Source organism: Polypterus senegalus, chromosome 5, assembly GCF_016835505.1.
Source record: "Polypterus senegalus isolate Bchr_013 chromosome 5, ASM1683550v1, whole genome shotgun sequence".
Taxonomy (NCBI): Eukaryota; Metazoa; Chordata; class Cladistia; order Polypteriformes; family Polypteridae; genus Polypterus; species Polypterus senegalus.
The window spans coordinates 100,809,906-100,836,980 of record NC_053158.1 but is presented as its reverse complement, the minus strand read 5'-3'; the positions used below and the strand labels follow the sequence as shown (position 1 = coordinate 100,836,980).

The following is a 27,075-nucleotide window of genomic DNA, read 5'->3' as shown; positions in this document are numbered from 1 at the left end:
GTTGACAGCTCCGTCCCTCTCTTCTGCCAAATATGCTAGACATGTGGCCGCAAGTCCGACGACACGATCACAAAGTCGATCATCGAACTAAGGCCTTGGGTCTCCTGGTGCCAAGTGCACATATGAACACCCCTATGCTTGAACATGGTGTTCGTTATGGACAATCCATGACGAGCACAGAAGTCCAATAACAAAACACCGCTCGGGTTTAGATCGGGGGGGTGGCGGCCGTTCATCCCAATCACGCCCTTCCAGGTCTCACTGTCATTGCCCACGTGAGCACTGAAGTCTCACAGCAGTACGAGGGAGTCCCCAGAAGGTATGCCCTCTAGCACCCTCTCCAGGGACTCCAAAAAGGGTGGGTACTCCAGACTGCTGTTCGGCGCATATGCACAAACAACAGTTAGGACCCGTCCCCCCACCCGAAAGCGGAGGGAGGCTACCTGCTCGTTCACTAGGGTAAACCCCAATGTACAGGCTCCAAGTTGGGGGGCCAATAAGTATGCCCACACCCGCTTGGCTCCTCTCACTGGGGGCAACTCCAGAGTGGTAGAGAGTCCAGCCCCTCTCAAGGAGATTGATTCTAGAGTCGAAGCTGTGCGTCGAGGTGAGCCCGACTATATCTAGCCAGAACTTCTTGACCTCGCACACTAGCTCAGGCTCCTTCCCCTTCAGAGAGGTGATATTCCACGTCCCAAGAGCCTGCTTCTGTAGCCGAGGATCGGACCGCCAAGGTCCCCGCCTTCGGCCACCACCCAACTCGCACTGTACCTGACCTCCTTGGCCCCTCCCATAGGTGGTGAGCCCTTGGGAAGTGGGAACCACGTTGTCTCTTCGGGCTGTGCCCAGCCACCAGGCACTCGCCATCGAGCCCCACCTCCTGGCCTGGCTCCAGAGGGGGGCCCTGATGACCTGCGTCCGAAGTGAAAGTGAAAAACTAGTACTGATGAAATGTTTGTGTTGGGTGGTGCAGTGTTGAAATAGTTTGCATTGCTACCTCAAATCTCTAAGGACTTGGATTCTAATTCAGACCCATCATGTTTAATGTTTGGCCATTCTGCCATGTTTGCATAATTTTTGTGTTGGAAACTTCAATTTACTTCTACATCTCAAAGAAATGCATATTAGGATAACTGATCCAGCCCCATTTGTCCTTGTGAATTAAGCATACTTAATGACTTAGCATTCCATACAGTGCTGGTCTCTGCATCTGATGCTGTCAGTGTTGCTTGTGGCTTTATATGACTCTGTAATGCACAAATGTAGTTCAGATTGCTGATCAGTGAATATTCCTGCATGTCTTTTGTGTCTAAGACAAGCTACATTCACATATATGTAATTGTTAGATTTTTAATTTTCTTGTAAGCCAAACAGTTTTCCTTCAACTTAGACTTACAAAATAAGTGAGTACAGAAAGCAGACAGTTGAGTACCAAGGAGAACATTCAGGCCTTTAATATGTTTCATTTATAGTGTTTTATATTTCAAACTGTTTATACAAAATTTATTTGTAGCATTTGTTCACCTTGAGACTGCTCGTTTCCAAAAGCCTGTAAACAGTGCAAATATACATTACCACACTGTTCTGAAGAACAACCATTCATTTTTTAAACTGTTTTGTTTCAGGGTGACAGTTAGCTAAAACCTATAATATGAACTTTGCGTGGGTTACTCTGGATTTTCAAATTACAAAGACTTGCAAGTCTTATGTTTGTGTAATTATATATGTACTTTTATCTCTGTAGGTTTGCTGCCCTAATGCTGTAAACAGGTGGACTTGTAAGAGTTTTATATTTGGAAGTGGATCCTGGAAGCCATTCAAAGAAATGTAAATGTAGTTGTGGTAAGTTTAATTTTTGTATTCTCTAAACTTTTGAATTTAGCTACAAGTGACATTAAGTAAAAAAAAATATCATTAATATGCATGCTCGCAGTGTGTTATTTTATATATTTAAATTTGCAAAATACATTGTTGGTTTAAAATGCAAAATGCTTTTCAATTCATTTATTGTATTTTTTTTAGCAATTTTTATAGAGCAGCTCCTCTTTGCCTTGAGTTTAGGATTTTGTTTATAATCTAGATATGCAAATTATGGTTAAAGTAGCTGATAAACTTGATTTTTTTCTCTAGTATAGATTCTTCATATTATTTCAATAATGATGACCCTGTACGACTCATGGCAGAACTGAAGTTTGTACTGTCTTCTCCGTCGCATGTTTGGTTGCCATAGAAACAAGGAGACTATAATGATCCAGCTTAAATTATTTTGCAGTGCCAGTGGAGAGCTTATGTGTACACGCTTCAATGTGTGAATGGAAATGACTGAGGTAGCTACTGGTCAGAGGTAAATTAAAGCAAGCTGCCTGTCCACTGGATAAGTGATGACCATAAAACTTACCTTAAGATGACCTTGTCTTCTGTTTATTATGCTAAGACGTGATGTTCAGTAACAAAAAGCTGTATGTGCTATACTTGGCTCCCTTAGTATTTTGCTTCAGAGTTCTCTGTTGCCACCCAGGGTTAAAAATATTGATGCTAAATAAATTAACAAAGGCAAATTTAATGTTCCTAAACAGCTCATTGAAAAATTTTATTTTGGCACAGAGCAATTTTACATGGCTGTTAGAGGACAAAGAAATATAAAAGGGAAAGAAATGAGCTTTATCTCATTTTCATATATTTCAAATGTTTATTGGCATGAATGGAATATATTTAGGCATCATAGAAGTTCTATAGCTCTCAAAACCAGAGTTCAGTTCACAGCCATCTATAGCTGTGTAGAATTGACACATTCTTTACTTGCATTTTTTGTGTGTGTGTGTGTGAGCAGTGCCGTAACCCAAAGACATTCACAGTTGGTTTACCGGCATCTACTCGGCCAATTACATTCAATACAGTAAGTTCAGAAATTGGATTAAAGCAATTGACCCCGATAATGGGGGTATGGAAGGAATTAGGAAAGGCGTCCTTGTTAGTTGTTGAGCTGTAGATGGAGTTCTCTAAGCTAGCCCCTCAGTGTGAACCCACAAGCATGAACGACTTAGTAGAGGAAGTTGAGCGGTGTTGAGCTTTGGGGATACCAGTGTGGCACTTAATGTTAAAAAAAAATGGTCCCAACTAATGGTCCAATAATAAGGACCAGACCACATTCCTGATGGTGGTTGTGTAGTATTTCACCCACTAGGTGGATCTATTCCCACTGGCAAATACCTTTGCAAATAAGATTTATCCCAACCTGAAGAATTAGATTGCTGCAGGTTCTGAAGAACAGGATCACTGACTGGGGTCCGCAGTTTAGCAGCTCAGTGCCCAAGAAACTGTGAGGAGACCATTTGGGGGGTGGGGGGTATACCTGAAGACTTCTGCCCTGAGCAGGTGAACTAGACCCTTAAGACTATGATCGCATACTTCATTGGAGATTACCATCTGGTGTGGAAGAAATGGCTGCCTATACTCTAGTTCACATTGAAAACAGTTGTGCATGAAGTCACAAGTAACCCCTGCATTGTTTGCTATAGGCAGACAAATTAATAGTCTGCATGAAAGGGTAATTGGTTTATAATCCCTCCATATCTGACACACTGTTACACCAGCATCTTCTAACCTCCATATCCTCACACAACAGGTGACTGTGATGACTGTGGCAACCTAGTCCAGACAGACTCGGTTATACTGTACAACCTTAGACACAGGCCTGCTTGGTTTTTAGTTGGTGAGAAAGTCAAATGTATGTCTAATCTGGCTCCTAATGGTTTCAGTTCAGCCACCACTGTACAGGGAAGAGGTCAAATGACCAATTTATTGGAATTAGGATTACTAGGAACCAAAAAAATTAAAGACACTGTCAACATTGATAAACTCATCTTAGTTTGGCATTTACATTTATTTGCTTGGCAGAAGAGGACAATATAATTGAGTACCACTAGGCTAGGGCCTCCTTGTTCAGCAAGTGTAGTAGGACAGGTAACAAAAGTTGATTGCCAAAAGTGAAAAGATGCAATAACTAATAAATTTACAGTCGTCAGATTATCAATCGATACAGCAATTAAATTTAACAACAAATCATTCATCAGTACAAAAGATCACAGAGCAAAGATGTTTGGGTTTTCAATTGCTTCTTAAAATACATTGAGGGAATCAGCAGTTCAGTTGGAGGTGGGCAGCTCGTTCCACCGACTAGGAACTACACAGGAAAAGGGTCTGAAGTGAGACTTAATACAACGCAGAAGTGGCATCACCAGACACTGTTATTACAATATGCAATCATTAGACAGTCCTGTTAGATGCCATTCAACCATTAATAAGACCTGTCTGATCATATCGCATTATATAATTACTGGAGGGCAATTTGCTAAATATTTAACATAATTTAATTTCGGACTACTTTCTCTTTTAAATGTGGACAACAGATTCCTGACCTTTGCTATTAGAAAAATTTGTGCCAATTTGTGATATACAGTGTATCCGGAAAGTATTCACAGTGCATCACTTTTTCTACATTTTGTTATGTTCCAGCCTTTTTCCAAAATGGATTAAATTCATTTTTTTCCTCAGAATTCTACACACAACACCCCATAATGACAACGTAAAAAAAATTTACTTGAGGTTTTCGCAAATTTATTAAAAATAAAAAAATTGAGAAAGAAAATGTACACAAGTATTCACAGCCTTTGCCATGAAGCTCAAAATTGAGCTCAGGTGCATCCTGTTTCCCCTGATCATCCTTGAGATGTTTCTGCAGCTTAATTGGAGTCCACCTGTGGTAAATTCAGTTGATTGGACATGATTTGGAAAGGCACACACCTGTCTATATAAGGTCCCACAGTTGACAGTTCATCTCAGACAACAAACCAAGCATGAAGTCAAAGGAATTGTCTGTAGATCTCTGAGACAGGATTGTCTCGAGGCACAAATCTGGGGAAGGTTACAGAACAATTTCTGCTGCTTTGAAGGTCCCAATGAGCACAGTGGCCTCCATCTATACTAATAAAAGGCAAAGCCCTCACTGACTGACTGACTGACTGACTCACTCATCACTAATTCTTCAACTTCCCGTGTAGGTAGAAGGCTGAAATTTGACAGGCTCATTCCTTACAGCTTACTTACAAAAGTTAGGCAGGTTTCATTTTGAAATTCTAAGCGTAACGTCATAACTGGAACCTACTTATGTACATATATACCGGCCATAGCCTGCAGCTCGGTCGCCGTGTGATGCGGAGTTGCGTCCCTCATCGTCACGCCTCCCACGTAATTGAGTGCTTAACCATATAAGGCCGTCCGTCAGCGGCAATCCAATAGAAACACTCTGCTTATGCAGACGAAGATGAGATGGTCAGGGTGGTGTTTGGCACAAACTCAGCGGAACTGCGAGAGAAACTTTTAAGTGCCGGGTCTTAGCAAACATTAACTAAAGCCGTGGACATCGCCCAAGATAGCACAAGCACAGCTGAGAACCTTCGATGCATGTAGTCCGAGCGGCTCACGTGAACTGACTGTGAGCATGATGCGCAGACAAAAGCAACAGCTCCAAAGAGTGCTGAACATAAACGCATTACACAATTGAGAAGGCAGCAAAAGAATATGAAGCGAGTGACGCATACAAGCATATTAAGTGCAGCTACTACGGAAACAAAGCACACGGTGGAAAAAGTCAATGTCCAGGTAAAGAAAGACAGTGTAAAAAAAACCTGTGCATGCAGTGTGTGATGTCTCAAATAAAGAGGAATACGAGCTGTTTATTGATGCAGTAAGAAAGGAATCGATGAATGAAACCTGTTATCTTTACAATGGTTGACAAACACGGAATGTAACTTGAACACAACACATCCTCCAAATACGAACCTGATTGAAAGAAATAATGATAATCAAATCCTTGATGACAGCAACACTCATAACATTTACAATACAATTACATTGACAATCATGTTACGTTATTTTTAAAATGTTCCCTTTTCTTTTTCATAATTTCTTTAACACACTACTTCTCCGCTGTGAAGCACGGGCATTTTGCTATGTCTATACTAATAAAAGGCAAAGCCCTCACTGACTGAGTCACTCACTCACTGACTCGCTCATCACTAATTCTCCAACATCCCGTGTAGGTAGAAGGCTGAAATTTGGCAGGCTTATTCCTTACAGCTTACTTACAAAGGTTAAGCAGATTTCATTTCGAAATTCTACACTTAACGGTCACAACGTTCGACAACGTCCGCCATGTTGAACTTTCTTATTTATGGCCCCATCTTCACGAAATTTGATAGGCGGCTTCCCTGCACTAACCGAAACCGATTTATGTAGTATGACGCCATAAAAACGTTCCAGGAAGAGGTAAAGCCATGGTAAATCTTAGTTGGACATGCATATATAGATATGCATAGAGTATACTGTATATTGTGGGAGGGGTTCTTGGCTGGCAAGAAATGACGGGGCAAGTGCATCATTATTATGGTTAATTTCTCGTGAAGCTTTGAAGTCTTGGGAGTGGACTCAATAAAATTAGGAAAGGTAACACCTTCTGACTGCTTGAGGGCACATTGTTTCAGAAGAAAATGCATAGGATTGTAGTTTCCCTCTTACAGTAAGCAGCAGGGTAGCTGACCTGGGGTCCCAGCCACAGCAGCTCACCCATGCAGGATCTAGTGGAGGTACAAAAGAAAATTGTAACCTGGTGTTCGTGGAGCAATTTGGAGGTTATACCAGAATTTGGAATTGATTATGGGAGCACTCGGGTCCACAGTGAGATATATATATATATACACGCACACACATATATATAAGGAGACTGGTTCGCTTATTTGACAGGGTATAGATCGGAGTATTATATCCATAGGTCTAAGTTGCAAACTGATTATTTGGGTGGTTACCTATCAGGTAACACTTTGTATTACTTGACAGGTACTCTATAATATGCCTATGATCTGGTTCTCGCAACTGAGAGGACATGGCAGATGTTTGCCAACTGGCCGACCAACCACAAACATTACCTTGTGATAACAAAGTAACCCCTGACAGACAAGGTAAAATGAGTTGTTCAACCGTTCCAAGTTTTTCACTTAACATTTAATGCGTTCTGATGATGGAAAGATGAGAATTTCTACAGTAAGTGTTCCTGCACTGACATCTTCTGTAACACAGGCATGGAAGCAATGGCAAATTTATAGTTAGGGTGGAAGCTTGAGACTGAGATACTAAACACACTAAGAAAAAAGTTAGGAAAGTTCTTAGATTCAGGACACAATATTGTGAGTAAAGTAAGCAATGTTTATCATCATATTTAGTAGTTGTCCATGTCAGTGAGCTCTTGCTGCTTAAACAACTATAAAAACTGATGGCTTAGTTTGCAGCTGGGCTGTTTTTTTTTCTGCTTACAGGTAGGTTGATGGTGTGCAGATCAATATGTTTATCTCTCCTATTCGAGCAAAATTACAAGAGGTTTTAAAATATTGTTTATAAAACCAAAGTATTCATGCTTTTACGGTTTTCCTTCTCTCTTTATTCCTGGTGGAGTTGTAACACAGTCATGCTTCTCTGAATGTAAGCATCCAGGATCTCATTAGTTTTCTTCTATAGAGTAACGTGAATCAACACTTAATGTGACTGGAATTTAAGAAAAAACTTATTGTGTACAGTATTTCGTTTTTATGTATTTGTGTGCTTTCATTCCTTTATTAAATAATCATATTGTGCATTTGAGGACTGTGAATTCTTTCTCCCAGTGAACTAGCCTTTGAATAAAAAATGCTTATAAGTGTAGCCCTTCCTTACCAAGGTCACTTACTGCTTCGTGTTTCCTGTAATTGAACATGATGAGCACATGTTTGTTAACTAAAAGCTTATGCACACTGTGTTGTAGAAGTAGATCTAATCTAGTTTTGTAAAGTTTATTGCAAACCAATGTTCAACATTCCTCCCTTATTAACAACTAGCAAAATACCTGCGCTTCATGGGTAAATAGCGTAAAATGATTGTCAATGTAATTGTTTTGTGACTGTTATGAGTGTTGCTGTCATCAAGGATTTGATTATCATTATTTCTTTCGATCAGGTTCGTATTTGGAGGATGTGTTGTGTTCAAGTTATATTCCATGTTTTTTCAACCGTTGTAAAGATAACAGGTTTCATTCATCGAAGTGTTCACTACCGAAATCAGTACTCATGAATCTAAGATGTTTAACAGGCATTCCCGGTAATTAAGTTGTGGATTTGCCTGCGAATATTAATGAACTATCTATGAACTTAATTTAAACTTAAGCTTTACACCTTGCTTTCCTATTGATATGTCTACAAAGGCTTGTTCAGATTCAGAAGGTTGTTCCTGCATCAATAAACAGCTTGTCTGAGACATCACACACTGCATGCACGGATTTACCTTTCCCAGTCCTGCAAACTTTAGCGAAGTGGTTCAATTTACCAAATTTTTCACACTGTCTTTCTTTAGCTGGACATTGACTTTTTCCACCGTGTGCTTTGGTTCCGCAGTACCTGCACTTATGAATATTCTTGTATGCATCACACGCTATATATTCTTTTGCTGCTTTCTCAATTGTGTAATGCGTTTTTTGTTCAGCGCTCTTTGGAGCTGTTGCTTTTTGTGTGCGTACTTCATTCACAGCCAGTTCATGTGAGCCGCTCGGAGTACATGCATCGAAGTTTCTCAGCTGTGGTTGTGCTATCTCGTGCGATCTTGTGATGTCCACGGGTTTATTTAATGTTAGCTCAGACCCGGCACTTAAAGTTTCTCTTGCACTTTCGCTAAGTTTGTGCCAAACACTTTTCTATCCCTGACCATCTCATCTTCGTTTGCACTGTCTTCCTTTAGCTGGACATTGACTTTTTCCACCGTGTGCTTTGTTTCCGCAGTAGCTGCACTTATGAATATGCTTGTATGCGTCACTCGCTTCATATTCTTTTGCTGCCTTCTCAATTGTGTAATGCGTTTTTTGTTCAGCGCTCTTTGGAGCTTTTGCTTGTTGTCTGCGTACTGCGTTCACAGTCGATTCACGTGAGCCGCTCGGAGTACATGCATCGAAGGTTTGCTATCTCGTGCAATCTTGCGATGTCCACGGCTTTATTTAATGTTAGCTCAGACCCGGCACTTGAGTTTCTGTCGCACTTTTGCTGAGTTTTTGCCAAACACTATTCTATCCCTGACCATCTCATCTTCTTTTGCATAAGCGCAGTCCTTCACCAGCAATTTTATCTCCGTTACAAAGTGATCAAAAGTCTCGTTTATACCTTGCGTCTTCTCACTAAACTTCTTAGGCATGACAAACGCCTCGTAGCGGCAGCGTGTCTATTGGATTGCTGCTGACGGACGTCCTTATATGGGCAGGCACTCAATTATGTAGGAGGCGTGGGTATGGGGGACGCAATATATAAGCAGGCAGCCAACTACGTGGGAGGCGTGGTGATGGCCGACAGTGGCGTCATAACACTGAAATAAGTACGTACATCTATTTCCGTTAGCGCAGGGAAGCCGCCTACCAAATTTCGTGAAGATGGGGTCAGCCTTCTACCTACACGGGAAGTTGGAGAATTAGTGATGAGTCAGTCAGTCAGTCAGTCAGTCAGTGAGGGCTTTGCCTTTTATAAGTATAGATTTAAAATGAATCTGAAGGACTTTAAAACAAACACAAACCATCAGAATCCACAAACAAGTCACAATGCCACTTCGTTTTTACTGTGATAGCTTACCAGCTTGGAGCGAAAGAGAGAGAATGGAGAGTAAATGAGAAAGGAAACCTAATTGCAAACAAGAGAAGTAAAGCTACACTTTTGAAACTGCGATTCCCAGTTTTTAGGCATCATCCAGATACAGTTAGGTCCATAAGTATTTGGACAGTGACACAATTTTCATAGTTTTCCCTCTGCTTGGCACCACACTCGATTTGAAATGAAGAAATAATTACATGATTGAAGTGTAAGCTTTAACAGAAATATCATATGAGTCTTTTAGGAATGACAGCCATTGCCATACAAAAGCAATGGCTCAAAAGCATTTGGACAATTGACTGACAAGCTTTTTCATAGCCAGGTGTAAGCAGGTCCCTCATGATTTCATTAACAGTTAAGCAGGTATAAGGTCTGGAGTTGATTCCAAGTGTAAAATTTGGATTGGAAGCTGTGACTGTGAATTCTCAATATGAGGTCCAAAGAGCCGCACATGCAAGTAAAAACAGGCCATCATTAGGCAGAAAAAACAAAACAAACCCATCTGAGAGAGAGCGAAACACAAGGACAACCAAATCAACAATCTGGTACATTCTTAAAGAGAAGGAATGACCTGGTGAGCTCAGCAAGACCAGAAGGCCTGGACAACCGTGGAAGACAGCTATGCTAATTGATCTCACAAATTTTTTCTTTGATGAAGGAAAAACAATTCACAACTTTTAGCCAAGACTTCATGAAAGTAAAGCCAGATAGTTTACGATAAGGTGCAAACATTTGGTAATTATCAAGCATATGAAAGACAGGTTATACTTTGCCAGAAAATATTTTTAAAAACCAGCCCAGTTTTGTAACAGTTTTCTTTGGAAAAATTAAATTAGGATAAATATGTACCTGAATGATGGATAGAGAAGAATATGGAGAAGGGAAGAAATGGCTTATGATCTGTAGCATACTATGTCATCTGTGAAACGCAGTGGATGCAGGTTTTTGGCATCATCATACTTGACTGCCAATGGAAGTGTGTCACTGGTGTTTACTAATGATATGGTTACTGAAAAAAGTTGCAAGAAGAATTCTAAAGTGTCCAGAGATTAGTGCTGGTCAGTATGACCAAAATTCTATAGCACGGTATTTTTCAAAATTGTACTGGTTTCACGGTATTCAACTGTATTTTTTTTTCCATGCTTTATTTAACCACATTTTCCACTGCAATTACTGCATTAGACTGGCTAAGAATAACCTGTTCCACTATCATGAGAATTGTACATTGTACAAAAAAAAACATTTTAATGTGCACACAAGTATTAATACAGGTTTGCCTGTCCCCATAAAGTGATAGTTTTCAAGGAGGGGGACACTAATGAGGCACTAGTGAAGAGAAGGAATCACACTGTGTGACAGTTGCAGTCAAAATACTGTATATAACCTTTTTATTGAACAAATTTGGCAAACAACTTAAACTAAACTTTTGACAACATATTATAAACCATCCAAAGAGGATTTAGACTTAGTAAAATATCCAGAGGTGCTTGTCAAAAGTTGTATTGCACTGAATATGTCTTTGAAAAAGAATAAATAGTAAATATTTTTTGTAAACCAACTACACTTTCTGTTAATGTTAACAATCTCTGTCCATTGACACGTTAAAGTGACTATTTAAACAACTTTACCATCATTAAACTGCATAATATTTAAACAAATAATAACAATAAAATAATAGTGCAACTTCCAGTAATAATACTATTACTTCAAAACGCGATTGCACGACCGTGAGAAGTTGATGAGGTGATTGGGGCGAGTTGCACCTGATCGTTCTCTATTGCTTCATCGGCTTACTGCAGCATGTGAATAAGGAGCTGCACCCACGGAGATGTATATTTATAGGCCGGCAGGATAGGGGGAAGCAAAAAAGGAAAGATAGAACACAAGGAGGTTAAAGAAGGGAAAAGGCAGTCATGGGAGACGATACAGACACCAGGAAGGTGAAGGCAGCACGAGCTGGGGCTCCGTGAGGGAGCACAGGCTGTGGCGATCTACAGGTAGAGGCTGGTTCATCCTACTGACTAAGCATGTAGAGTGGGGGGAGCGAAATGTAAGACCTCGCAATGGATCTGAGGAGTGTCTGAGTGAGCACGAAGAAAGATGAGAGGTGTGCCAATCTTGGTCTGGCTATGCATTGTGGCGGCAGCCAAGACAGGAGTTGGCAGAAAGCAGTTCGTGCTGCAAAGGCTCTGCCAGCAACGCCCGTAAAGGGTGAGCCCTTGGAGACAGAAGGTGGTGTGCTGCGATCGGGCGAGGAGAGAGACTGCATTTTAACCTCTATTTTAACACATCTATTTATTATGGATTTTATCCCCACGTTTCGCTGGTTTTATGGATTTGCTATTTATTTGGGTACTGTATTTTTCTGTACACTGCACAATGAACACTTTTGGTTTTACTTTTGACTATTTTTAACAAAAGCACTTGAGCACTTTCCACCATCCCCTGACTTCAGTGAGATTTCTCAGCTCATCTCAGTCATAACTATTGACTATGTTGGTTCAACAGATTCCCATGTGGGAAGATGGAGTCTGTAGGGGACCGGCATTGTCACACTATTACACAGTGTATTAACCAGGTACATTACACAATATTGAAAAAAAAATAAAACAAATACAACTTGGCTTGCAGTATTAACCAGTAGTATAGAAACAGTATTCACACAATTGAGCATAATGGTCCACATCCGAACTTTTAAAACCAAAGTATCTTCAGACAACAGACATGGCGCCTTTTTTCGTCAAAAGTTCTTCTATGTCATCATGTTCAACTTTATTGTCTGCTACAGCTTCCATTTAGAAATGTTCTCGGTCCATTTTCACTGCTCAATACCTCCACTAACGCATGTACTCTGTTGCATTCCTGTTTAGCGGTGCAGCAGTAAAAAAGATCCCCCCTTAAACAGTTTCCCGCTGCGCCACGTTACAGATGTTGTTTAGGCTATTAAACCAGTGTTCCAGTATAAGAAAAATCTATATCATAACAAAAATAAAAAAAAAAAAAAAGATTTTTGGTATGAACTGGTATACCGCCCAGCACTACATGAGATATACTATCAGCTCAGATTCAGCCAAATGCTGCAAAACTGATAGGATGACACTTTATATTACAGATGGACGGTGAGCCAAAACATAGCTCTGACAGCAAGCCAAATTCTTTCCAAGGCAAAGATGTGGAATAGTCTTCAATGACAAAGTCAGTCGACTGACCACAGCCCAATTGGACGTGTATTTTGCTTGCTGAAGACAAAGCTCAAGGCAGAAAGTCCAACAAAAAAGTAGCAGCTGAAGACCGCTGCAGTAAAGACATGGAAAATCTTCAATAGGGTGGAAGCTCAGCACTTGAAGAAGGCCATAGGTTCCAGACTTCAGACAGTGATTGACTGTAAAGGATTTTCAACCAAATATAGAAAATGCTCGTTATGTTCATGATTGTTAGTTTGTCCAGATACTGTTGAGCTTCTGAAAATGGGGTGACCATGTATGAAAATGGGGTGACTATATATACAAATGGCTGTATTTTCTAAATGGTTCATACAATGTTTTTGTTAAATGCCTTAAATTAAATCTGCAAGTCTACACTTCAGTCACATTTTGATTACTTCATTTCAAATCAATTGTGATGGGAAAATATGAAAATTGCATCCCTGTTCAAATACTTAATGGACCTAACTGTACATAGGCATAAAACATAAAATAACTAGTGGTGCCTCCCATTGCCCTGCAGAATGTGCAAAACACAATGAAAATTAAATATGCAGGTTTTGTGCCACTATTATTTGACATTAAGTTCAGAGTTCTGTGTAAACTTTGTTTCTGATTTTGCATGCTAAACACTCACATTTCTTAGATTTTAACATCCAATATATATACTGTATATATTATACATGTGCATGTGTACAATATTCAATAACTCATTGAAACTTCTTTTAAAAGAGTTTAATGTTACTGTTAGTTGAGAATATAATTACTAAGGTTTATGATCTGGGGATCTCTCCACAAGAAGAAATTTTAAAGTGGAAAGACCTACAGACTGTTTTTTTGTCAGATTTGAATAGACACAATACCTTCATCATCATCTTTGTTTCACTTTTCCTGGTGAGAATTTCCTGGTGAGTAGCAACACACTGAACTAGGCTGACCAGGCCTCCCCATCCCCAGCAACTTTATATCACCTTTCTTGGACAATATTTACACATTTCCAGTACAGTCCTTCACATATCTTAAGAATTAGCCACACTCCTTTGGAATTTAGTTTGAGCACTATGATATAATATATTATTAGTAATCAGGAAATTCCTACCTTTAGCTTCCCTGGATGTGAGATTTGTATAAGTTTGTGGTTCGTCATGTGTTGTCCTTATGGAAATGACAAAGCTTGTTACTTACAGTTGAGGTGATTTGAGGATCCAGGTCTCATTGATTGCATTTAGACATCTTCCATGAAAATTTTATACAGTTTTTGTAACTGAGCTTTCCAGGGTTTGAGGTCACACAGTTTTGTTTCATTTACTTACCTCGTCTTCCCCACGGCCCTGCTCTTGATAAGTGGGTTTGAAATATGGATGGATGCTTTCCTTGTAATGTAGATAACAATGAGATTATTTTTAATGTATATATTCAGACTAAATTACTCCTAAACAGAAAATTATTTGTTCTTAAATAATAAATTACAAAAACGAGTGACAGTGACAGCACTTGTCTGTTTAGAAACATTGCAGCAAAGCAATTGCATGACCCCCTTCACTATGAGATTTCAGAGGCCTTTGTATGTTCACACTTGCATTTTAAAAGTAACCTCATTTAAATACTTGCTTGGAGTCTAAATATTTGTGTTAAAAGTGACAAAAATAAAGTACAAAAATGCAGAAAACAATTTTTAATCTTTATTGCCATGCAGTTAAATTTTAGTGAGTGCTTTACATATTGTCAGGTGGAAAACAAATTTTAAATGTACACTTACTATTTTTGATACTTAACAGTTTTCACCACATAGACCGACATAATTATTACCAAATTCACATCCGAGGCTGGGTATGGAGAGTATTACAAAATACAAGCTACATTCAACCCTGGATAGCTGCTCTTCTGGCATATTTGTACACTGTTTTTTCTTTTAATGGAATATAATGAAGACTTGTATTCCTTCAAATAAAACCACATGCTTGCGACTGTCTGCCTCTGTTTGAACTTTTCTCATTTGTCTAAAATGATCTTAATCTTGTTCAGGGTTAACTAGTGGGGATCTTCAGACTGTTAAAAAGAGGTATAGTGTTGTCATAGTATCATTGTGTCACATAGACATTCTCATGAAAGGATTTTTAATGTTGTTAAGAAGCTACACATATTGTACAACACCTGATGAATACTAAATGTAATTTTAATTACACTTGGTTTTATCATGCTATCTTTGGAAATTCATTAGGGATTTATAAAAAAAAAATGCTGTGTCTTACTGTAAGCTTGTTGAGTTCAATTTATCAATATATTTAAGTAGTTTGAGCAATGTTTCTACTCAAGACAGAAAAGAATGAGTTCTGTATGTCAAACCAATCAGTTAATCGATTGATGCACAACTTTACCCTTCTGTATAATATAAAAATATGTATTTTTGGAAGTTCAATTACTTTAACACACAATGCTAAAATGTGTGGTTTTATGGGCCTGCCCATTGTAAAGTGTAACATTCTTTGATTTTTATTGTGTAGTAGTTAACTCCACAGTCTTGCAATGACTTACGTTTTAATTTTTTATTTCCTTCATAGAGAGAATATTATATGGTCATAAATAACTAAGGATGTTTCAGACTTCACTTTTAACTCGACATCTTCCATTTTGTGCTGATATTCAGCATTTATCTACATTATTCACTATATTTATTGGATTGAGTTTTCAAGAAGTCCTTTTTGAATCATTTTGCTGTTAATAACTCTGTTTTTGGCAGAAATATCATTTACTTACAACATTTCAATGAACAGCAGTTAACTTAATACTCATAGTTCAAGGACTCTATTAGTGATCTCACCATTCTCTTACCAGTTGTTCCATCTAGTTTTCATATTTCACATATACCTACCGCTTTTATCTTTATGATTAATCTTTTTTGGCAGAGGACATGAAAAGCAGAGGTCATCAATGTTTCACTACTTTCCCTTGCTTGTCCTTGAGCCCGTGATAACGACAGCTATTAGTTTCTTACATGCTTACTCCTCCAGACACAGCTATGAAGACAGGTGTGATAGAACAAATATGTAAGGAGTTGAAATAATTCACCGTTAAGGGAAAGCCCTGTTGAGACGGCATGTATACTTGCAACAGTTCATTTGGCAGAGCAGTCAGTATAAGCTCTTGAATCGTTAACGTCAATTCTAATTTTACGTTTTTTTTTTTTTGGAACACTGAATAATGTGATTTTTTTTTTTTTTTTTGTTTGCTTGGACATTTAAAGAGTTAGTGGCTTTTAATTTTTCAGTGAGGGTTTTCATACTCTGTAGTGCTCTCATCCATATTTTTCATTAAAATACCGTTTTATTACCCTAATCTGCGTTTTTCTTTTTTTGTTTTTTCTTAGTTAGAGGAAGCTGTGTTCGGTGCAACAAGTACTCACTGTACTGAAGTACTTATCTGTTTCCATGTGCACCCAACCTTATTGAGAATTGTCTGAATGACTTTTATTCTCGGTGATCATAATATGGAAAATGCTGCCAGTTACCAATAACCTGATGAACCAATTATTATTTAATAATAACAATAATAATAATAATAATAATGCATTTTATTTATACAGCACCCAAACTTGTGGGTGATCACTGTTGAATCATCTGTGAAGCAACTGTAGTGTGAATATAGGGTGAAAGGCTTATTTTAGTGTGAAGCATTAAAACACTTTAAAATAAGCAGTCTCACTTGTTTTAAAAATTCTTTCTAGGGTGCTTGTAATTTAAGCATTTTACAACTGACATGTACTTTAACTGTGGAGACTTTATTTGTCACAGCCTTGCTGCTGTTATTAAACTTCAGGCCATAGCAACTAAATTTGAGCACATCTGTTAGCCTTCAGCTGTCTGCCTAATTGTCTGAAAATAGCTCCAGAGTATTATCCTCTCAGCCAAGGGTGCATATACGGTATCAAAAGAAAGATGGAACAACACTTATGACTCCCTTGTTTAGGTTTTGCATGTTGGCTGGTCACATAAACAAAACAGTCTTGAGAGGATGTACTATGAAAAGAAATATAAAAAACATTTTATGTTTATCTTAGGAAGTGGTTATTTTGTATTTTCTTATCTTTTCATTCTCTGATTTATAACTGTCTTTGAAAATACTTGATTTATTTTTTTTTTCAGCTTTACTAGTTGTTTTTGCCCATCAATAATAGCATGTTTCATTCAATCCCCCAAGGTCTGTTTTAGGTTCATAGTGGAATATAATGAAAAAACTTAAATTCTCTATATCTGTGAAAGGCTTTATGAGTATATTCCTGTAGCTAATATTTTCCAAGAACAAAGCGTACTACTACAAGTGTCTGCTCATCTTAATATGTTTGCTGTATTATGAGTGTCAATCCTTCCAGGCAAGTATGAATTTCAGTTTTCTCTGCAAGAGAGAATACTATTACTGCCTTGCTTCATAGTACAGGTTAGGCCCCATGATAAGATGAAACTATTCAATGACCTGATTCAATCTGTGGCACAGATGACTCCATTGCTTCTCATTCTCTTTGCAGCCCTGTTCCTTGGCCTGGAGGTGTAATGCATCTTGGTCAATGTTATAGTGACGACCATCCTTAGTAAAAGAAGGTGAGAAAAGAAGAAAGATGGAAAACTTCAACTGTTTGTTGTGGTGGCTGCTGTAATTCTAGTAAAAACCAGACACCAGTGAAATAATAAGAGATATAGCAGCAAGGCTCTTGCAGCTGTACACAATGCTAAAATAATGAGGTTTCAGCCTCGGTTAAATGACCAAGATTTATGGCAGAATCTTTATATTGGCAGGTAAATCATTCCCAAGTTTAGGGTTATATAACTTAAGGTTCTACCTCCTGTAGTATCTGTATTTGTATTTTACAGATTTAATAATAATTCTGCAGATTTGTTCAGCTGTTGTGCTGACAGTTTTTCATTCAGAATGCAATTTACAGTCTTCTAATAGGAATATTATTTTGTCATTTTGCCTGTCATATTTGTATTGTATATTGATAAGTGTTGTACAGGTCACAATAAGGTCATGAGCTTATAACGCAGTTGCCATTTCATTCCAGTCTGTTATGTGCTTTGAAATATTGCAGAAGCAGAGATGCTGCTAAATAGTTAATACCAGTGAGGAAGTAGCTATTTACAAGAAGGCTATTGACAGTCCAGATGAATAGTATTTATACTGTAGTAAGCATTTTAATTGATAAATGCTGATGAAAACGATTTAGTCAGCAGCATCCAGAGAGGGCAATTTTGCTCTTTCTCATTTGTTTCTCATTGTTAGGCTTCATTTCTAAAGCGATTTGGGTAGGCAGTTTTATTATAGAAGTTGTATCTGCTGACTCACCTGTAGTGGATTACAAAAGCATTGAGGATTTTTTTTTCCTGATCATAAATAAAGTTTCATATTCTAGATTTATAATGGTATGAAATGGCCATGTAGACACAGAAAATGTTTTCTTCAAGCCAGTCTATTCAGGTAGCAATGCTGCTGACAGTACAAATAGAATGAACAAAACTGCACTGACTGTAACAAAAAGGCTATGCTTTTGTCTGTTTTCAGGTTAAATATGTAAAATTGATTATTTTTTTTTAATTTTGGCAAGATTGAGCATGTATATATCAGTACTATTAAATGATACACAACAAATATATCACGGAAGCATTTTGTTAAGGTACTGTTAGAATCAAATTGTCTGATATAGAATAATGTGTTAAAAATTAGAGATGGAGATGATAATATATTTTTAAATAATAATTTATATTTTATTGGAAATATTCAGTTGTATAGCCTTGTATGCATATGCTATAGCTTCAATTTTAAATTAGCAGATCATAGACAGTTGCAGAGAGTGAACATTTCCCATCAAGAAGTCTAGTTTGTGACTCACATAATCTCTGACTCTTCCTCCACTGCCAAAGTACCTTTGCATACTCCATAGATCTTTTATACTTCCAATACAACATTGTTTCACCCCTTCATATTTATTTTTTATGAGAAGAAAAACCCTAAAGCAGTGGTTTTCAAGTTCAGTCCTAGTTTTGTTGCTCGTTGTTATTCCAACCAATTTCACAGTCAGTGCATCATTTTTATGTTTAGTTGGTATTACTGTATAGTTATGTAGCCTACAAAAATAGATAAAATTCATAAACATTTGTATTCTTTATCATAGTTTTAAAGGTGTACAGTGAATCCAGAAAGTACTCAGACCCTTTTAAATTTTGCTACATTTCAGCCTTGTGCTAGAATCATTTTAATTAATTAAATTATGGATTTATTTATGTATTTATGTATTTATTTATTTATTTATTTTTACCTCAGAATGACAAAGCAAACATAAGAAATACCAGCAATATCATACTGATATACATATTAAGACCCTTTGCTATGACACTTGAAGTCTGGCTCATTGTATCCTATGCCACTGATCATCATTGAGATGTTTCTGCACCTTTTTGGTCAGTTGAACTGATTTGCCATAATTAGGAAAGGCGCACACACACATCTACAGTGGGATGCAAAAGTTTGGGCAACCTTGTTAATAGTCTTTATTTTCCTGTATAAATCGTTGGTTGTTACGATAAAAAATGTCAGTTAAATATATCATATAGGAGACACACACAGTGATATTTGAGAAGTGAAATGAAGTTTATTGGATTTACAGAAAGTGTGCAATAATTGTTCAAACAAAATCAGGCAGGTGCATACATTTGGGCACCACAAAAAAGAAATGAAATCAATATTTAGTAGATCCGCCCTTTGCAGAAATTACAGCCTCTAAACGCTTCCTGTTGGTTCCAATGAGAGTCTGGATTGTGGTTGAAGGTATTTTGGACCATTCCTCTTTACAAAACATCTCTAGTTCATTCAGGTTTGATGGCTTCCGAGCATGGACAGCTCTCTTTAACTCACACCACAGATTTTCAATTATATTCAGGTCTGGGGACTGAGATGGCCATTCCAGAACGTTGTACTTGTTCCTCTGCATTAATGCCTTAGATTTTGAGCAGTGTTTCAGGTCGTTGTCTTGTTGAAAGATCCAGCCCCGGCGCAGCTTCAGCTTTGTCACTGATTCCTTAACATTGGTCTCCAGAATCTGCTGATAGTGGAATCCATGCGTCCCTCAACTTTGACAAGATTCCCAGTCCCTGCACTGGCCACACAGCCCCACAGCATGATGGAACCACCACCATATTTTACTGTAGGTAGCAGGTGTTTTTCTTGGAATGCTGTGTTCTTTTTCCTCCATGCATAACACCCTTGTTATGCCCAAATAACTCAATTTTAGTTTCATCAGTCCACAGCACCTTATTCCAAAATGAAGCTGGCTTGTCCAAATGTGCTTGAGCATACCTCAAGCGGCTCTGTTTGTGCTGTGGGCAGAGAAAAGGCTTCCTCTGCATCACTCTCGCATACAGCATCTCCTTGTGTAAAGTGCGAATGGTTGAGCGATGCACAGTGACTCCATCTGCTGCAAGATGATGTTGTAGGTCTTTGGTGCTGGTCTGTGGGTTGACTCTGACTGTTCTCACCATTCATTGCTTCTGTCTATCTGAAATCTTTCTTGGTCTGCCACTTCGAGCCTTAACTTGAACAGAGCCTGTGGTCTTCAATTTCCTCAATATGTTCCTAACTGTAGAAACAGACAGCTTAAATCTCTGGGACAGCTTTCTGTATCCTTCCGCTAAACCATGATGGTGAACAATCTTTGTCTTCAGGTCATTTGAGAGTTGTTTTGTGACCCCCATGTTGCTACTCTTCAGAGAAAATTAAAGGAGGAGGGAAACTTACAATTGACCCCCTTAAATACTCTTTCTCATTATAGGATTCACCTCTGTATGTAGGTCAGGGGTCACTGAGCTTACCAAGCCAATTTGAGTTCCAATAATTAGTTCTAAAAGTTTTGGAATCAATAAAATGACAACGGTGCCCAAATTTATGCACCTGCCTGATTTTGTTTGAATAATTATTGCACACTTTCTGTAAATCCAATAAACTTCATTTCACTTCTCAAATATTACTGTGTGTGTCTCCTATATGATATATTTAACTGACATTTTTTATCGTAACAACCAATGATTTATACAGGAAAATAATGACTATTAACAAGGTTGCCCAAACTTTTGCATCCCACTGTATATAACCCTATATAACCTTCCACAGTTAACAATATATATCCAAGACAAAACCAAGCTATGAGGTTGAAGTAACTGCCTGTAGAGCTTAGAGACAACATTATGTTGAGACAAATGTCTACGGAAGACAACAAAACGACAATATACTTTCATAAGACTTAAATAGAAGAAATTTGGAATCAACTACAGGTCTGCCTGAGGCTGACCTTCCAGCCAAACTGAGCAATCATGGAAAAATGTCCATGGTAAGAGAAGTAATCAAGAACCTCATGGTCACTCTAGCTGAACTCCAGAGAACCTCTGGTTTGATTAAATCTAGAATACCATCATGTCTGTAGGAAACCAGGCACTACTCATCATCTGTGAAATACCATTGCAACAATAAGTCATAGTGATGGCAGCATCATGCTGTGGGGTTGTTTTTCCTGTGGCAGGGACTGGGAGGCTAGACAGAGTTGAAAGAAAGATTATTGGAACAAAGAACAGAGATATCCTTAATGAATACCTTCTCTAGAGTGCTCTGGACCTCAGAATGGGCTGAAGGTTCCCCTTCCAACAGGACAACTACCTTAAGCACATAGCAAAAACAACATAGTAGTGACTTAGAGACAAGTCTGGGAATGCACAGAGCCTGGACTTGAACCCAATCAAACATCTCCAGAAAGACCAGAAAATAGCTGTAGCTGTCCACCAATGGTCTCCATCCAACATGAAAGAGCTTCAGAGGATTTGTAGAGAGGAATGGCATTCTCAATTTCAGGTGTGTGAAACTTGTCACGTTATACCCAAGAAGACTAAAGGCTAGAATTGCTACCAAAGGGCTTCAGTTAAGTACTGGGTAAAGTTTCCATATACTTGTATCAATATGATTTATTTTTATTTTCAATATTTTTGCAAAATTTTGAACATCCTGTTGTTCCTTTGTCATTCTGCGGTATGGAGTGTTTGTAAATGTGGGGGAAAAAATGACTCGAAATGATTTTAGCACAAGGCTGCAACAAAATGTGAAAAAATGAAAGGGTCTGAATACTTTCTATATCCACTGTATTTTTCTTTTGCTGTGTTCTTTTTCATTTTCCCTGTTATCTAGAGTTGTCTTCCTTAATTGTACCCAAATGCTGATGATTAGCGTTGAGCTGTGCAGACATACAGGTAAAATTCCATTACAACGAACTCCCAGGGACCTAAAAAATATTATGTTGTTACGAAAATTTTGTTGTAATGAGATTCTGTATTTGTTACTATAGTGCTTTCTTTAACTTGTGTCCAGGTGTTTGCAATCATTTCAATAGATTCTTTCTCATTAATTTTAATCTATTCCTGCCTACAAGTTATGCTGTGAGAATTTTCTCAGCATTTCCTTGCCATAATACACTTTCAGGGTGCGAATGATGCCCAAATCCAATGGCTGAAGCACTGCTGTGCAATTGGATGGGAGCAATTCAACGCAAACACTATCTAAATGTGGAAGCATGTTGTGTGCAGCACAGTTATCAATCAGAAGCAGAATCATCCTTCTTCATATTATGAGGTTTCTGAACACTTTTGGGATTCCCTCACCCAACGGGAATGACACACTGAAGTGCGTCCCGAAACGCAATTGCTGCGTGTGTGGAAGATCGTTTGTCCGTTGCTGTGGCAGGACAATAGCAGGCTCACAGCGGTGCAGTGAAGCACCACAGAAGCAAATCATAAAAGATCAGGGTCGCGCTATAAGTCCCTGTCTTGCACCTCGAAACACGAGGCTTAACCTCCGTACTTTAACAAAACCAGCTTTGTCCAGCTAGAAACAGGAACGGCACAGTTATTTATTGTAACGTGATCTGCCACTCTGCTGTACACAGACACAGCAGTTATCTGCGTTTACAATGTACAACAACAACAACATTTATTTATATGGCACATTTTCATACAAATAATGTAGCTCAAAGTGCTTATGTGCTCTTAACCTTGCATCACCCATCGAGATCTTTTCTGTTTACTTTGGCGGAGAGACGCATCATATCTGTGAGCCCTCATACTTTGGGACGCTGTTTGGCGTGCTGTCTAGTTGGAGGAGGTCCCAAGAGAGTTTACAAACCTCACATTTTCTTGAATGAGTGCTGCATTAATAGGAATGTTTTTTGAAAGAGCATCACTTAACCACATAAACTGCTTTTTCAACGTCTTAAATTGCAGCAGTTCACATATGTTTGCAACCCGAGATTTTTCTTCTTTTTTTGCTCTGTCTTTCAAGAAAGTTGACAGTGTCGATGGCGAAATTCCAAATTCACTGGCAAAGTCTTTTTTCTTTTTGCTGCAATCGAGAGCTGCACAAATGTAAAGTTTTTTTTCTTCTAATATGAACTGTTATCGTTTTTTCGTATCTGCCATTTCTATAGGAGGGTGACAATGAGTTAAATTCCAATGGATGTTTTTGTAATGTTGACGAGCAATAAGCAAAAGTTATCACTGAAAACTGCAGGAAACAAAAAAGGCAAAAAAAAAACAAACGGGAAAGTTCGAAGAAAGAAAAAAAAATTACAGTGTTTTTGTTTGGGGATCGTTGTGAGCTGCGGCCACAGAACTAACTGCTCTGTGGATAATTCATTCAGGCATTTCAAGGTCTTTTGTGCACTTTGTTGTAATGAAAGTATCTGGTGAATGTACTTCGTAGTAACGAGATTTCTATAGACTCGTGTCATATGGGGAAGCTGTCGGGACCATAAAAATACTTCGTTGTAATGAAAATTTAGTTATAAAGATATTTGTTGTAACGGAATTTTACCTGTAGTTGCAAATAGTGAATGCTGAAGTGGAGCCCCGTTACTTCACTGCCTTTGCACTTGTGTGACAATTAAGAAACATTCCTTACAAATTAATAGTTAAATGAATAAGGTAATAAAGAAGTAAACTCTATTGAAAAGAATGTAGCAAGGAAAAAGCATTTAAAGTTTATGCAAAAAGGAAAATTTTTATTTTTTATTTTTTTATTTATTTTTTTTTTTATTAATTTTATTACAATCAATACAAATGTAAATATTTCAGGTAATGGATTACACAGGTCTCATTCAGGATTGGTCAGAAACAGACCAAAATGACATTGAACACAAGTGGAAATGTAAATGCGTTTTATTTCCACAAACTACATAATGGTCAAGTCAGTGGGGAAAAAAGGGAAAGAATTGAGTGGATGGTGACAGCAGTCAGATTAGCCATGGAAAAGTTGACATCATTGACATCTGTGCAGCTTTAAAAAGTGAGCAGTGTGGCAGCCATGGTGTGTGTGAAGTAGAGTTAAGTGACATTCCTTCATTAAAGACTGTCATGGCTTTGACATCATTTTAAGTCACAGAAGTTTCTTTTCACTATCTTCATTGGTCATCATGAGCAATCAGTTTTCATTCTAGCTACAGATTAGTAGCTGCAGTGTGCCGTGCTGTGCTTTGCAGAAAAAATGCATGGTGTTGCATTAAAATGCCACTTAAATGTAACTTGCATACAGATATGATCTATGTATGAAACACATGTTAAAAGGGTTCTTTGAAAAAAAATTAATAGCCATTGCGGGCTCTGTGCAACATGTTTTTAATACTGATGATGTGGGACACTTTAATAAAAGTACATACCAGCCTGTAGGTCTTGTTTGACATCCTTGCTCTGAACTCCACTTGAGAACGCCTGCTTGAGGGCAGTGGTTCTAAGGTTCAGCCCTGAGGAATTAATGTGATTACTGGATCTTATTCCAACCATTTTCACAAATCGCTGGGTCAGTATTACTTCTAATCAGTCTAGTTGTTCATTTACGTTATTTTTGTTCTCTTATTTTGTATTCAGAAAAAATGTGCTACTCTGATATTTACAAGTGAAATTTGTAGTTTTTGCCATAGTTTTGAATGTAAACTTTTACAATATTCCTTTTAGTCAACCATTCTGTGGAGGATGCTTGTCACTAAAACTCATTCAGTGTTTGGTTACAAGTCGCACAGACATAGGTTCTTATGACACTGAATGGTACAGTGGAGCAGCCACTTAAATGTAAAATCCACTTGAGTGTTAATTAGTAAGAAAAGGTTTAAATAACCAGACCAATAAGCATTAGCAGAAAAATGAATGTGTCGCTAAAGTAGCTGCTCCCTTTAGTATTTAGTGTCATTTGCATGTATGTCTGCACCACTCCTCGCTAATGGGCAGTATCTGCATACAATTAAATAAGCAAATTCCACATAAAAAAGTTGAATCAAAAAGAAATGCTAAAAGAAAGTTAGGCATCCAAAATTAGGGGAAAAATACAGGTATATGAGCTTATTAAATCTATCTTATTCAAACGCTTCTCCTAATGCAGAATATACACAAAAAAGTCAGCTAATTAACAGATCAATGAGATATAAGACTGACTCACTGATTTGTGAAACTAGTTGAAATAAAAACCTGAAGGTTCAGTGCCACCCCAGGACTGAAGTTGAGAACAACTGCACAAGGATAATCAAGAGTAAGAAAAGGTTTGTTTAGTGTTGCTACAAGAAAGAATGATTTAATTAAATAGATAATGATGAAGTCACTAGTTGATTATAGTTGATTCTGCAACTTTCAAATGTGCTGCGCACTAAAAGCTAATTATTGCTAATATATGTCAATAACATAAGTTATACAAATAGCAGCATGCACATTGTGTTTTACAGAGGAGTGACGACTACAATACAATGTGAAATTGATGAGCACTGTAAAAATTTAAACAGCACTTTTGAATATAGTTGAGACTGCAGTATTTTTGAGATCCACATGCACTGTGAAAAATGAGTGCAGTTGCAACTAGGGAAATAAAGCACAACTATATCCATTTCTGATTTTTCTCCAGAAAAGCAAATTTGGAATGCAGGCTTAAATAGGTTTCAGATGCTCTTTAGATTTAGGTGTAACAACAGATGGAGATTCACTAATAGTCATAGCCAGAGAGTCCCATAGATCAGGAATTACTATACATTTCTCATGTCTCATGTGCGTCTATGTTGTGCAGTACATCATACTACAGATAAAGAAAAAAAAAATTAGTCAACCTAGAGTAGACAAGAGATATTACCTGCATGAATTCAGAACTACATGTTTTAAGTAGCAGTCACAGTCAGTATTTAATTAAATTCCATCGCTAATCTAATATGCTGTTCAAATACTTGATATTTCATAAAGGTCATGCATGTATGTCTATAGTTATTTTATTGTCAATGCATTTTTTTAAAGTACAAGCTAGCAAATCTGAATACACAGAGTAGAATTTAAATGGCTCCGTCACTCAATAAAAATAAGTCCATTATCTATCCAGTTATGGCTTCAAGCCAGCATACCAATATGAAAAAATAATCCTGAGCACTTATTTATTTGTTTGTTTTGTACTGTGGTGCTTTATGTTGTATGGACCTACACATGTGCAATATGAAATATGTAGTGTGTTTAAAAAAAAAAAAAAAGACGATGATGATAATAACAGTAATTATAAGGAAAGCTTACACAAAAAACAATGCACTTCCCAGACATGTGGGTTTGGGAATGAAGCACAACAGAGAGAAAAAATAAATAAATAAATTAAACATTTAACGAGCAGTAAGTTTCTTATGTGTGGAGTGGAGTGCGAATACAAAGGAGTCATTGTTTACCAGTCACAGTTTTGTGTGTTTATCTAAACTGCACACATTTTCTTTTTATACAGAAATTTTTGCACTGTAAATGGAAAATCATTCTAACCAAAATATTGTTTATTGTTATAGTCAAGCTTGCATTTTCAAATCATTTATTTTCTTAAAAAATGTAAAGTAAGGTAATTCCTGATTACGTTCCTCCCTTCCGTTTTCTGATGCAAATTAACAATATCTGACCATACATAGTATGTTTTGAAGCATCAAAGGCATAATTTAATACCTTATTTGATGTACATTGTCTAAAGCTTCATAAACCAGTTTTGAATAATCTGTTTTTGAGTTATAATTGCTACTAGAATTAATATAACATCACTGTGTTATTTATGGGAGAAATGTTATTCATACTGGCAGATATGTAGCACAC

The 27,075-nt window shown here is 37.7% G+C and overlaps 1 protein-coding gene across 2 annotated transcripts in view; it reads left to right on the top strand.

Annotated features, from left to right (window-relative positions):
• Window positions 1-27,075, top strand: part of rnf152 (ring finger protein 152) — a 199,695-nt gene that overhangs the window by 102,529 nt on the left and 70,091 nt on the right. Inside the window, exons 2-3 of one of the 2 annotated variants that reach the window (XM_039753159.1) lie at window positions 1,745-1,842; window positions 17,436-17,508. The gene's annotated coding sequence lies outside the window, so the exon portion shown is untranslated. The remainder of the gene's footprint in view (window positions 1-1,744; window positions 1,843-17,435; window positions 17,509-27,075) is intronic. The other variant, XM_039753160.1, reaches the window with a different exon arrangement.